This window comes from Strix uralensis, chromosome 3 (assembly GCF_047716275.1).
Source record: "Strix uralensis isolate ZFMK-TIS-50842 chromosome 3, bStrUra1, whole genome shotgun sequence".
In the NCBI taxonomy this organism is placed as follows: Eukaryota; Metazoa; Chordata; class Aves; order Strigiformes; family Strigidae; genus Strix; species Strix uralensis.
In genome coordinates this window covers 41,099,073-41,110,183 of record NC_133974.1, presented here as the reverse complement: position 1 = coordinate 41,110,183, position 11,111 = coordinate 41,099,073, and the positions used below count along the sequence as shown (strand labels likewise).

At 40.7% G+C, this 11,111-nt stretch overlaps 1 long non-coding RNA gene across 1 annotated transcript; it reads right to left on the bottom strand.

The window, feature by feature from the left end:
- Positions 1-722: 722 nt before the first annotated feature.
- On the bottom strand, positions 723-6,375 carry LOC141941761 (uncharacterized). The gene is made up of 3 exons (XR_012628413.1): positions 6,240-6,375; positions 3,258-3,410; positions 723-1,942 (listed from the first exon to the last, which is right to left on the bottom strand). It is a non-coding gene; the product is annotated as an uncharacterized LOC141941761 (long non-coding RNA).
- Positions 6,376-11,111: the final 4,736 nt, after the last annotated feature.

The following is an 11,111-nucleotide window of genomic DNA, read 5'->3' as shown; positions in this document are numbered from 1 at the left end:
GATACAATCATGTGAACACTGGAAAAATCAGGCTTCCTTTTTCCCTCTGTGTCCTTGTGCTCTGAAATTAGATTTCCTTTGATGTAGGGTAATTAATATGAGTCCTCTCCTTAAAAAAGGCACATCAGTCACACTACAGACCTAACTCTTTGGCTGCATGACAAAGACAAGTATTACATCTTTCCTCCACAGCCTGCTCAAAACCCAGTCTCAGGGCTCTAATGGACTCTTGAAGAGAAGCAGCTGTGGCCAAAGCAGACTCCCAGCCTGGAAAACACTCTGGGGAAGAGAAAATACCCTACCTGGCATGATGATTTATGGATGTGTTCAGAGCAAGACTTTCAAGTGTTCCCCAGCTACACAGCCATCTTACTCTTTCTCCCCTACAAACTAGATCCTCTAAATCCCCCATTTAGCCTCTTTCCCACTAAACTTTTTAGTCAGGTCACTTCATTTTTAGCCTTGAGTTCTGTCACAATAACTGCTCAGAGCAATGGAGGCCTCCTCCGCAGAGGTCACTGCAGGGCTTTTCAGCTAAAGTAGCTGCTTTAGCTCTGACAGCCCCTCATTTAAACTCACTTGCTTATTGCTCTGCTTGAGTTTCACAGCAAGCTGGGCCACCAAGAGTGAAAGGATGTGGTCTACCAATCACACTGGAGATTAGAAACACCTTGTTTTGGAATGAAAACTAAGAAAAATATGACAATGCAGCTGAATAGGAATAAGTATTCAGAAAACTTTTATGTGTCATCTTAATCATCTTCCTATTCATGAACGTACTTGAAACCTCTCACAAGGTTATGATAAGGAGTCACTCACCAGTGTTACAAAAAGACAAAGCGTTCTGTTTTTTTCCGAGCAGCAAGTTACAACACGCAAGCAAACGCTGTGTGCAGAACACTTTTCACCTCCATGCTCCCATCCAGAACTGTATTTACCCTTGATAAATGATGAACTATGTCCTACAGCTGTGCTACATATTTCAGACTAACAAGGGCAGGAGTAAGGTCATACCGATTCTAGAGCGCTGTCTATTCGAGACAAAGGGACTCACACTGTGTCATATGCTCTGTATTTCATGCTGCCTAGAGTTAGACTATTTTCCCGAACCCCTTGTTTTCCTGGGGACACAGCAACAGTTTATGTACACTTCTCTGAAGTTAAAGACCTGGCCAGCTTATGTGTTTTTCCCTTCCTCTACCAAACATTATCTTGTTCCTTTAAACCCTGCTTAACCTTACTTTTGTTCCTGTTTCTCTGCAGGGCCCATACACCAGCAAGAGAAGTGAAAGCAGCTATTTCTGTTTCTTTCCACTGCTCTGAGCAGTGCCTGAACGTCTGAAAGTGAGTGAGGGCCAGAGACATGTCCATGAGGCTAAGTGAACCTCCAGTTCCAGCTCAGAACAAAAGGGTACAAAATTTCTAGCCCTCATCTAGTAATTGGAATTTGCTCTGCTGCCAGCAACGCATGGCCAGACTGCATAGGAGCTGAACACCAAAACTGGGATTCATCTCACTGAACGTTAGCTGTCTAAAACGTTCAGATGGACATCTAGGCCGACTCAGCACACCACATAGACAGACAGAATAAGGAAGGTTTATCACACCCATTTCATACCTATTTTGGGCTGGAACAAATTGTTCCTGGAAGCTGCCTCTTTTCTCCATTGACTGGTGTGAGCTAGATGCTGTGCTATCAGGTGGCTGGGGTTAGGTGAGAGGCATCAAAACCACCTTGAACAACTATGTTTATCTGGGTCTTTTGCCAGTCTGTGCATTTGTATCTAGGATTTCCCAATGCTGTTACTTCCAAGCATCCAGAGGGCTGTTAGGTGGTGTTTCCAGTGACCCCATGTCTCTGCTGCTTTCTGGCTGTTTCTGTTCTCAGGAAGTTACTTCCCTTCAACCAGGAACACAATTGTAGAAGTCCAAAGATGATGGGCTGTATGGAGGAAAAAAAAGGGACGTTACATCTCCCCCGCTCCTAATGGGGTCTGAAAAATGCTCAAAAGTTGCCCTTAAGTAAGTAGTTCTGTGAGCAGTGTAACTGGTAACTCCTGATTTCCTACAGATTTCTGTTTACGGTTAAATTCTCTGATGCTTAGTAACATACAAATGCCAATTACAGCTTCTTCTGTACTTGGGGAGGTCATAATGATCCACTCCCACGTAAAGTGTCTGGTGTCAGCCAGGAGTTCTGCCTGGGCCTTTCCTCCAGTGAAGGCATATGCACTGTATGTCTCTTCTAGAGAACCAGCTACTTTCCTGATTGGAACTGGCCTATGAGTTCAAAGATCTAGGTGGGATGGCAGAAATACACAGTCTTCCAGCAAATACAGCAAGCCTCTTAAAAACACAAAACAAATCCATTCATACTGTAAAGAAGTAAACTAAGAATGGAAATACTTTTTCCTCTGCACAACTTTCAATGAAAAGTTTTCTTCACCTCTCCCTTTTTTTCCCGTTACCTCACACCTTTGAAGGCACTGGCCTGGCATATGGTAAGAAGAGAGCAGTTGTTTTTGTTATTATTTAGATATAGAGCACCTTAATGTATGCTTAGTAACTGCTGAGTTGAGTGGAGAAGGCTTTCTGATGGAAAACTGTGCCTCCCTTTCCAAAAAAAGAAAAAAAAAGGAGGTACTTGGAAAGATAAAAGGCAATTCAGTCCTTTGAATGCTTATATCATAAAACTGAATACGAAATAATTACTATAAATGAGGCAAGCAGTTCCTACACCCTCTGCAACCTGGATGACATCCTTCTGTGTCATCAAAATAAGTTACTTGCAGAAAACACATCACCTACTGCCTTATCTCAGTCACCTCAGCCCACAAATACAAAAGGAAAAGACCAAAATCTTCTAAATCATCTCTCTCTGCAAAGAAATGAACTACAGAGATTTTAACTCTATTTCTTTCTCTAAAACTACTGGCACTAGGACAGGCATGTGATTTTATCCCTAAACAGGGTGTTCCTTAGGCTCTTTGCCAATTTAATTGGCTTATTCATATCCTTCCCTTCCAGATTACCTCAGGGTGATTTACATGTTGGAGGCCTATAAACACTGATGATTCAGTGCATGAAAACCAAAAACATTGTTCAGTGTCTGACAGGGTCCTCACTGGCTTTTGCCCCCAAATTAATTGTTCTTATTGGAACAACCTAACATATAATCAACCTCTGACATCATCCGAATGTTACACAGACAAAAGAGTTTCTAAAATACAATGGGACTAATGTAATTTGTTTTTTACCAGTGTTCCCAGGTACTCTGTAGGAGCAAGCAACAGGTGAGGTTTTCAAATGGGAAGAATAAAGATGCTCCAAGCCCAGCTTCTTCAGTTTACTGGCCATTTTGAAGACTGTCTCCTTCTGATTTTCCATGAATAAACTACTTGGACTGAACTCTAAAGAAATGCAAATACAAAGACAATTTCATTTCCTCTGTCTGCAAATCATAGGTTTTCTTACAGCAGTTCAACAGCTACTTCATATGGTGTTATTTAGAACAAGCAGGTAGACTTCCAGTGAGTTCAGAACAAATTTCCTTCACATGTTGAACCTGAACTCTCTATCTAGGAAATAATTTGCAGGCCAATTAAGGACAATTTTATCTTCACCAAATATAGAAACAAGCAAAGATTGGAATTCATGAACAAAGAAAAGTCTGAAAGAGGTTAATTTTGCCTTTTTTGTTGATTAAAGTCTTGCACTTGCATGTATCTCTCTTTGTGACATGAACAGTTTTGATAAAATGCACCAGAAAACTTTACAGAACATACTTCTTCTCTACATCTTTGGTAACAATTTAATATATTATTGTCTCAGTACTCTCATAAAAAGCAGTAACTCAGTCTCCTTTCAGGGGAAAATTACTACATCCCATATTCAAACATTCCATTTTCTCCTTATGTTATATGCCCCTGCAGTGCCTTTCCTAAGCAAGCTTCTAGCTCAAACCTATTACTGGCTACACAGCCTCTCATGCAAACCCAGCACCCTTTCGGTAATTCCCCATTTTGCTTTCCAAAAAAATTCTCCATCTGCCTAAAACCATCAACCAGCACTTTTTAATCCATTTCACAGTAAGATTTCCATAATGTCTTTAAAAGCCACAGGTTGCTTCATAAGGCAGTCCTCACCATTCTGGTACTTGTTTTCACAAGGACCTTGGCATATCAGCTGCTAATAAAGTTCATATTCTTTAATAACAGAGTTTATGCACTTAAATACCTGCCAGAGGACAAACACATCTCCACCATTACAGCTGAAGTATTTCAAAGTCCAGCACTTTTAAATCAGCGCAAATGCCTTAAAAGTAGTTTCCCTGTTTGCACTGACAGTTGTGGTTACAGGTGTTATGCACTTATAAGCTCTGCTTAGATATTAAAACTTGCACACAAATGCACTCATATTTGCATTCACTGACTGTGCTTATCTATGAAAAATCTGCAATACATTTGTCATGCCCACATTGACTCTATATAACATGTTCATACAGAAGTTCCAAGCAACATCACAGAATTATTACAGTCCACATATGTAAATGCAAGTGAGCCACTGCATATAGTTTTTAATATATAATACAGGAGAGCAAACATGTAATGAAATGGTGGGAAGAATGAGGGGTGAACTCCCTAGAATTAAAGCATATATGTACATAATTTTTATAAATGGCAAGAATGTTTCACTCCTACTGAATACTTTAAAAACATTTATACCACACACAAACCGGTAAATAAGATTCACATTTCACAAGAAGTCCATTATAAGACCTGATCGTTTATAGAGTATGAAAGGCATTGCCTAACTGAGAGAAATAAACCCAGCCCACACTCCAGACTCACTGCAGGAAAGTGGAGAGCTGGCAGCCCCAAGAATTCGTCCTCTTTGATCCACAATGAAAAAGGGTAATAAGGGTGTACGTACTCACCCTCGTCTAGTTTTCACTTTCTTCAAGGAAAAGAGTTATGCTGAGTCAGGGCTCCGGTCGTGGCCTGGGAGAATTTTGTTCCTATACTCCCCACACATCAAATCTCTATTTTTTAAAAAGTTCTCAAGTTTTTCTCTCCCTTTCCTTAATTCAATTAATTCTAGTAACAGATGCTTCTTTGTTGCTTGTCACCAAAGTATTTTAAGCATTTTGAATCCTGTCTCATTTTATACTTGTTTCTAAAGGAGTCAGTTCTGGCCTTCAGCTCTTTGTTTCTTTCCAAACCCTTACTGAACGAGTTGTGCTCCTCTGTGTTCACTTCAAGGACACCACGTTTTCTTTTGTTATCAAAACGCTCACTCTGAAATGTCTCAAACTTACAATCGAGTGCAAAAATAAAACTATCTTTTCCATTTATTCTTCTTAATAGCATCGTGATGGCTGCACGTTTCAGATAACCACTTGAAAGGACATGCTGGGGGTAACAATGCAGAAAATGATGCTGAATCCTTGCTCCTCTAGCTCAGGCAAGAGAAGCCATTAGTGCATTTTATTCAGGAATGTCCAGGTTATGGCTCTATATTTACAGCTTATGTTGCAACAGGGATTGACAGCTGCAGCAGGCCTGGCCCTCTCATCCGTGCTGGGCCCACGTTAGCAGTGACTTTTCTAAAACATTAAAGATAAGCATGTGTCGAGTGAGAGTGGGTATTGTATAGAAAACCTGCCCCTGCTTCCACCCAAGTCAACAAGAAAACAAAACAGTCTAGGAGTCAGAGCTTTCCTTTCTTTACTCTTATTTAAATGTCAACCAGTGTTTTATGTGGTTGTTTATTAAATAATAATAATACAATAATGCCCAGAGGCTCCAATTAGGACTGGGAAGTCACTGCAGTGGGATTGTGCAAAGGCGGAGGAAGGGACGGCGAGCTGGGAATTGGACGGCTCCCCAGCAGTGAGGAGCACGGGCTGGAAGACGGCTCCTCTCGGCAGGCGGGAAGGGCTGCTCCCAGCGCTCCCCGTCACCGGCAGCAGCTAAGCCTTTTGTTTGCGTGGGAGTTTGATGTTACTTTGGTTTTTATTCGTTTGGGGTTTTTTAATGTCAAGATATAGAATAACCAGGAAGACATACAAAGAGGTTTTCTTCAAAGTAGCTGAGCCCGCAAAGGGAAAAAAAGAGTGTATGTAGATGTATATGCTAATTCTTATTAATTAAAACCAGAGTGCTCTGCTGGAGCTGTGCACAGGCTTTATTAGCTAATATTAAAACAAAGGGCTGATTTGCCTTCCACAGAAATTTTACCTTGGCAAAGCTCTGTTTGCTGCAGCGGAGTTACTCCTTGCTTCACACCAACATGAGCACAGGATCAGGCCAGAAGCCCTCAGGAAGGACTCAAAAGCTGATGACAAAACAAAAGGACAAACAGGAGGCACATGGGGAGGACAATCCTAAGGAGCGGGATAAGAACAAGCATGTTGCTCTTGGCAGAAAGCAACCGGCAAAAATTAATTGCGTAGTCAGTCTCTTGCTCAGTTCTTTTTGTTTTGTTTTGAAACGGGATTTGTTTTTATTGTAGAGGAATGGGATATATTTCAGCAGAGGAATCTGAGCTGGATAGGCTTTATAGCAGAAGTAAGTTTTATGGGGAGATTTGAATGAAGACAGTGTGGATTTGGTTCACAAGACGGGCGCAGTTGTTCCAGGCTTAAACAAAAAGGGCAGCATGAATGAAAGCCCTCAGAGGAAACCAGGAGGAGGGGAAGAAGGAAGCGATTAGAGGAAAGCTGGGTTGGACCAGAACGTGCAGAAGCAACGAGACAAATCCTGAATTAACGCAGCAGCAGAACAATGCCGGGCCCCAAATGTGAGGCCTGAAACTGAAGGGATGAACAACCCAAGAAGGCTCGGGAAGGGGCACAACAGTGGTAAGATGCTGCCGCTTGGTGAGGAAAAAAGGGCAGGAGGGTAATGAAAACTTTATCTCCTGGAATGGGGAAGAGAGAGACTCTGAACTGAGTGGAAAGGAGAAGCTAAAGATTCCCCAGGAGAAACTTCTAGAAAGCTGGTAATTTATGAACATCTTCAAGATAGAGGTGACATAAGTCTGGGGAAAAATTTCAGAAACAAGGTCTGATGTGGGGAAACAGGTTGTTGGAAATACTTCACAGAAGAACAAAGATGGCCTAAAACCAGCCTTCATATGGGGGAGAAAAGGCAGCAAATGAGCTCGGAGGATGACAGAGTTACCTGTGGTGGTGAAGAAAGGACGAGGAAGGGATTTGCCAGCAGAAGACTGTCGTCTCTTCTGTTTTATGAATGGAAAAGGTACACTAAGTGAGAGGTACTGCACGGGATTAGCAGAGGGGGATATGAGATGGGGAAGTGGAGGGTGGATCAGTCAGAGAAGCAGGCTAAGCAGTAGGTGTATATAGATGGTACAGCGCACATACATACCGCTGTGCTTGAAACTGGGGAGCATCCCATAGGTCAATTGCAGAGGGAGGGAGGAGGTTTTTGAGAACAAAATGTAGGCAGATAATATGTGAAAAAAAAGAGAGGGATGGAAAAGACAGGTAAGATAGTGACAGAGAAGTTGAACTCTCAGTAAATGATCTGGGAAAATAAGTTTTAATTCAAGTCCTCATTGTTCTTTATAGAAAACTGAGTTTAATAAAAGTGAAATTTTCAGCTGGCTTCCACTGAGTTTTCATGCAAAAATTCCAAAGAAGCAACAGGTCTGCAATGAAAAGTACATGCCCATTTCTTCAGTGTGCACATCAAACCCCAGGGCTACATGTTGCGAGTAAACAGAATGGATGGTGTCTCAAACCTCCTCCTAGACTTGAGGAAATTAGTAGGAAATAGTTAATATGTCTCAGTTGTCACAGTGTCCTAAGGTGGTTTGTTCACTAACACACTGGCACAGAAGAAAAGCCTAACCTTCACTACATCTCGGCCTGACACAGTTGTGTAAGCTCAGTGAGGGATCCGGGCTCCAGTCTACCACAACAGTGGAGAGATGTTCACAACTCTTAAGCACGTTTGACTTCAATGGCTCTTAATTCACATGTTCAGTATTACTCACATGATTAATATTTGGCCTGTAATTTTTTTCACCATTCCAGTCCAATGTATTTTTAGTTGACCCAACTCTACTCTCCAGTTAGTATGTAATACCATGCTGCTCCTTTAGCCTTAAAATCACTTACAAAAAATTAATTGCCCTACAAAGATGTAAGAGAACATTTAGGAAAAAAATCTTTGTATAAGAAGTGTAGTCTTCCTTTCTGCTAAGGCAAGGACTGTAGCAGTTTTTTAAGATCAAGAGCAAAGCAGAGTTTAGTTTGGTGCCGTGTTTCTCCAAAATTCAAGCAGGGAATGTTTTATGTGAAGTTTAAAAATGTGAATTCTTTACAATAGAAAAAGGAAGGAAGGTAACAGGCATAACGTAAATGTTTGTGTATTAAAATGTTTGACAGTGGAGGATAAGGGTGTACAGGACATGGGGATGTAAAACATTCTTTCTTGAGGCTGCAGTAACATTTCCAGTATCTCACGACACTGCCCTCCCTATACCCTATTACTTTTTTTGGTGAACCTACACAAGGTAGTGATCGACAGCAGATGGAAAAGTGCACTGATCCACTCTCCACTAGTGTTGACGGTTTCCTGAAATGTTGAGGTAATTGCAGTAGTCAGAGCTGCAAAATTTTACTCACTGCTTCCTAATAATTCTATATCCAGGTCCGTTAGCACAATTCATGCATATGCACCAGTGAGTTTAGCAATTTTCCTTTTATAGCTTTGATGTATTATTCTGAATATAGGCTAACTGACTCAAATGAGTTATTGCTGCTTCACCTCCTTGCAAGAAAAAAGTCTCATTCCACTGTGACTTGGTTGTTGCCACTTTATATTACAAAATGACTGCAAGGGTTTCCTGGGTCATTCATGATAGTCTCATGCCACTGAAAGCAACTATACCATGCAATCCCTTTTCTTAAAATATTAAGCCTTATCTAAAGACCACCTAAGCCTCATTTAAAGTTTTGAGGTCCATTTTGTTTATTTTCACCCATACTACTGCTACTGGAAGAGTGCTCTGGAAACTCATTCCTCTGGCAGTTATAAATTTTCCTGTTATTTGCAGTTTGGGTGAGGTAACTGACAGTTCCTGTATCAACAGAGTCTGCACCATTAAAATAGATCTTCAGAATCTCCTGAACTTACCTCCTTCTTACGCTTTTAGAGAAAAATCATAGACTTCAACAGTTATTTGGTTGAGCCAATAACCTTTAACTAACAATCCTTTAACTTCTTGCAATAAGGAAATTTTCCATTTCTATTTTCCTAATCAGCTCAGTCACCTTTTTCTGGACAAGTCCTGGTTTTAATTAACCTTTCCTGAATGAGTGGAAGTATATACAGTACTTTAGAAAAAATAGATGTTTTGAATGTCTCTTATACTGGCAAATATGCTTCTGTACTTCTGCTGGAAATACCTTAGTACCTTAGGCCTAAGAAACATATATGTCCTGTTGGAAGGTCACTGCATGTTGCAGGTTCAGATCATAATTTTTGGTACAGTTTACCAGCATAAGCCAGCATCTAAAGAAGCAGAGCAGGCCTTCACTGACCTCTGGCTTTCATTCCTGTTCCTGTATCCTTTCCCTTTTGCCAGCACTATCAGTGTGACTGTATAGCAAAGCAGACTGAGAAATTTATTCCATCCTTCTTTTGGCTGTTTTTCCCACCTTGGAATTCCTGTACTAATCCCCATTTTTTTTTTCAATTTAACTAATCTTTTTTCACTCAGCACCAGACATACACTTTACTGAAGTCCTGACAGATAACCTGTATTGCATTTCGTCTACAAAATCTGCAACCACAAGGCGTGCCTGATACATCAGTAAGAAACCTTCAGTACACATGGCCAAATTCAAGTGGAATGACGCTGCTTAAAGTGACTTTTGCTCACTTGGGGTGAGATGGAACAAGCCCTAGAAAACAGCTCAGCTAACTGGTGGTCCCGTGTTTGGGAGCATGACTGGTTAATGAGAAATGAGCCACTGTGTGAAGTGGGAGGAATATGGTTAGACGGCATAAAAGAAAATATAAGGACTGTGATGTGGACCCTGCATCGAATGAATAGGATATCTCAAGGAAAAGGAAGAGGAAGCAGAGTCAAGATGGTATATAAAGAGAATGAGAGGAAGACAGCAAAAAAAGAAAACAAAAAACAATGGGGGAATGGAGCAATGGCAGAGGAAGGGGAAGAAAAGAGAATGTATAAAGACTAACATTTGGTCAACTACGACATTTCCATCACAGTCCCAAAGCAATACACTACAAGGGCTACTTTCCCACCCTTTTCAGAGCTGCACAAAGGTTAAAATGTTGTCCTGCTTCTGGACTTGTCTTTTTAACAGGTGTTGTGCTTGAAGTGCAGATCTAATAAAATCTAGCACAACACCAGCTATAAATAAGCTCTCCCATTCCCAGTATTAATAAAATTTGTGGGTACTATTTAAAAATATGCTTATAATATATAATTTTAAAGGCACCCCATGTGGCACATAATGGGACACTGCAAATTGGTTATATAATAAGTAAGTAGAAGAAAGAACAATATAAACAGTGGTTTGCAGCCTTGACCCTATGGTGTTTCCTGCCACAATGAAAGTAAAAACACATGTTCCCTGACAACCATCAAGCACTTTGTCACTGCTGTTGGACATTTTGCTGCCTTAGGGCTTGTCTACATGCAAAGCTACATTGGTTTAGCTGGGTTTAATTTGCTGCAAAGGGCTGTGTGAATTCTTATTTTGACTTAAATCAGACTTACTTCAGTTTAGCTCAACAAATTAAAGGTCAGATAAAGCCTGAGTGACTCTGCTGATTAGGACAATCATGGTCCTAATCAATTGCTTACAATTATAGTGCTGCCTGCCCTGGCAAAAGCTTGCTTTCTAGTAGCTTATCTTGATGAAGTTTTGCCTGATTCATCAGACTGTTTTAATTGTCTTAAATTGTGCCTGAATGGCCCTTAGGATCTGGTGTCACAAGTTAATGTAACCAAATCTTTTCTGCTGCTGAATGCAGAATATATAAAATATTAAGTTCAGTGGGATAAATATTAACTTCTGTGGGAAAGTGCTGGTTCTTCTACAATTA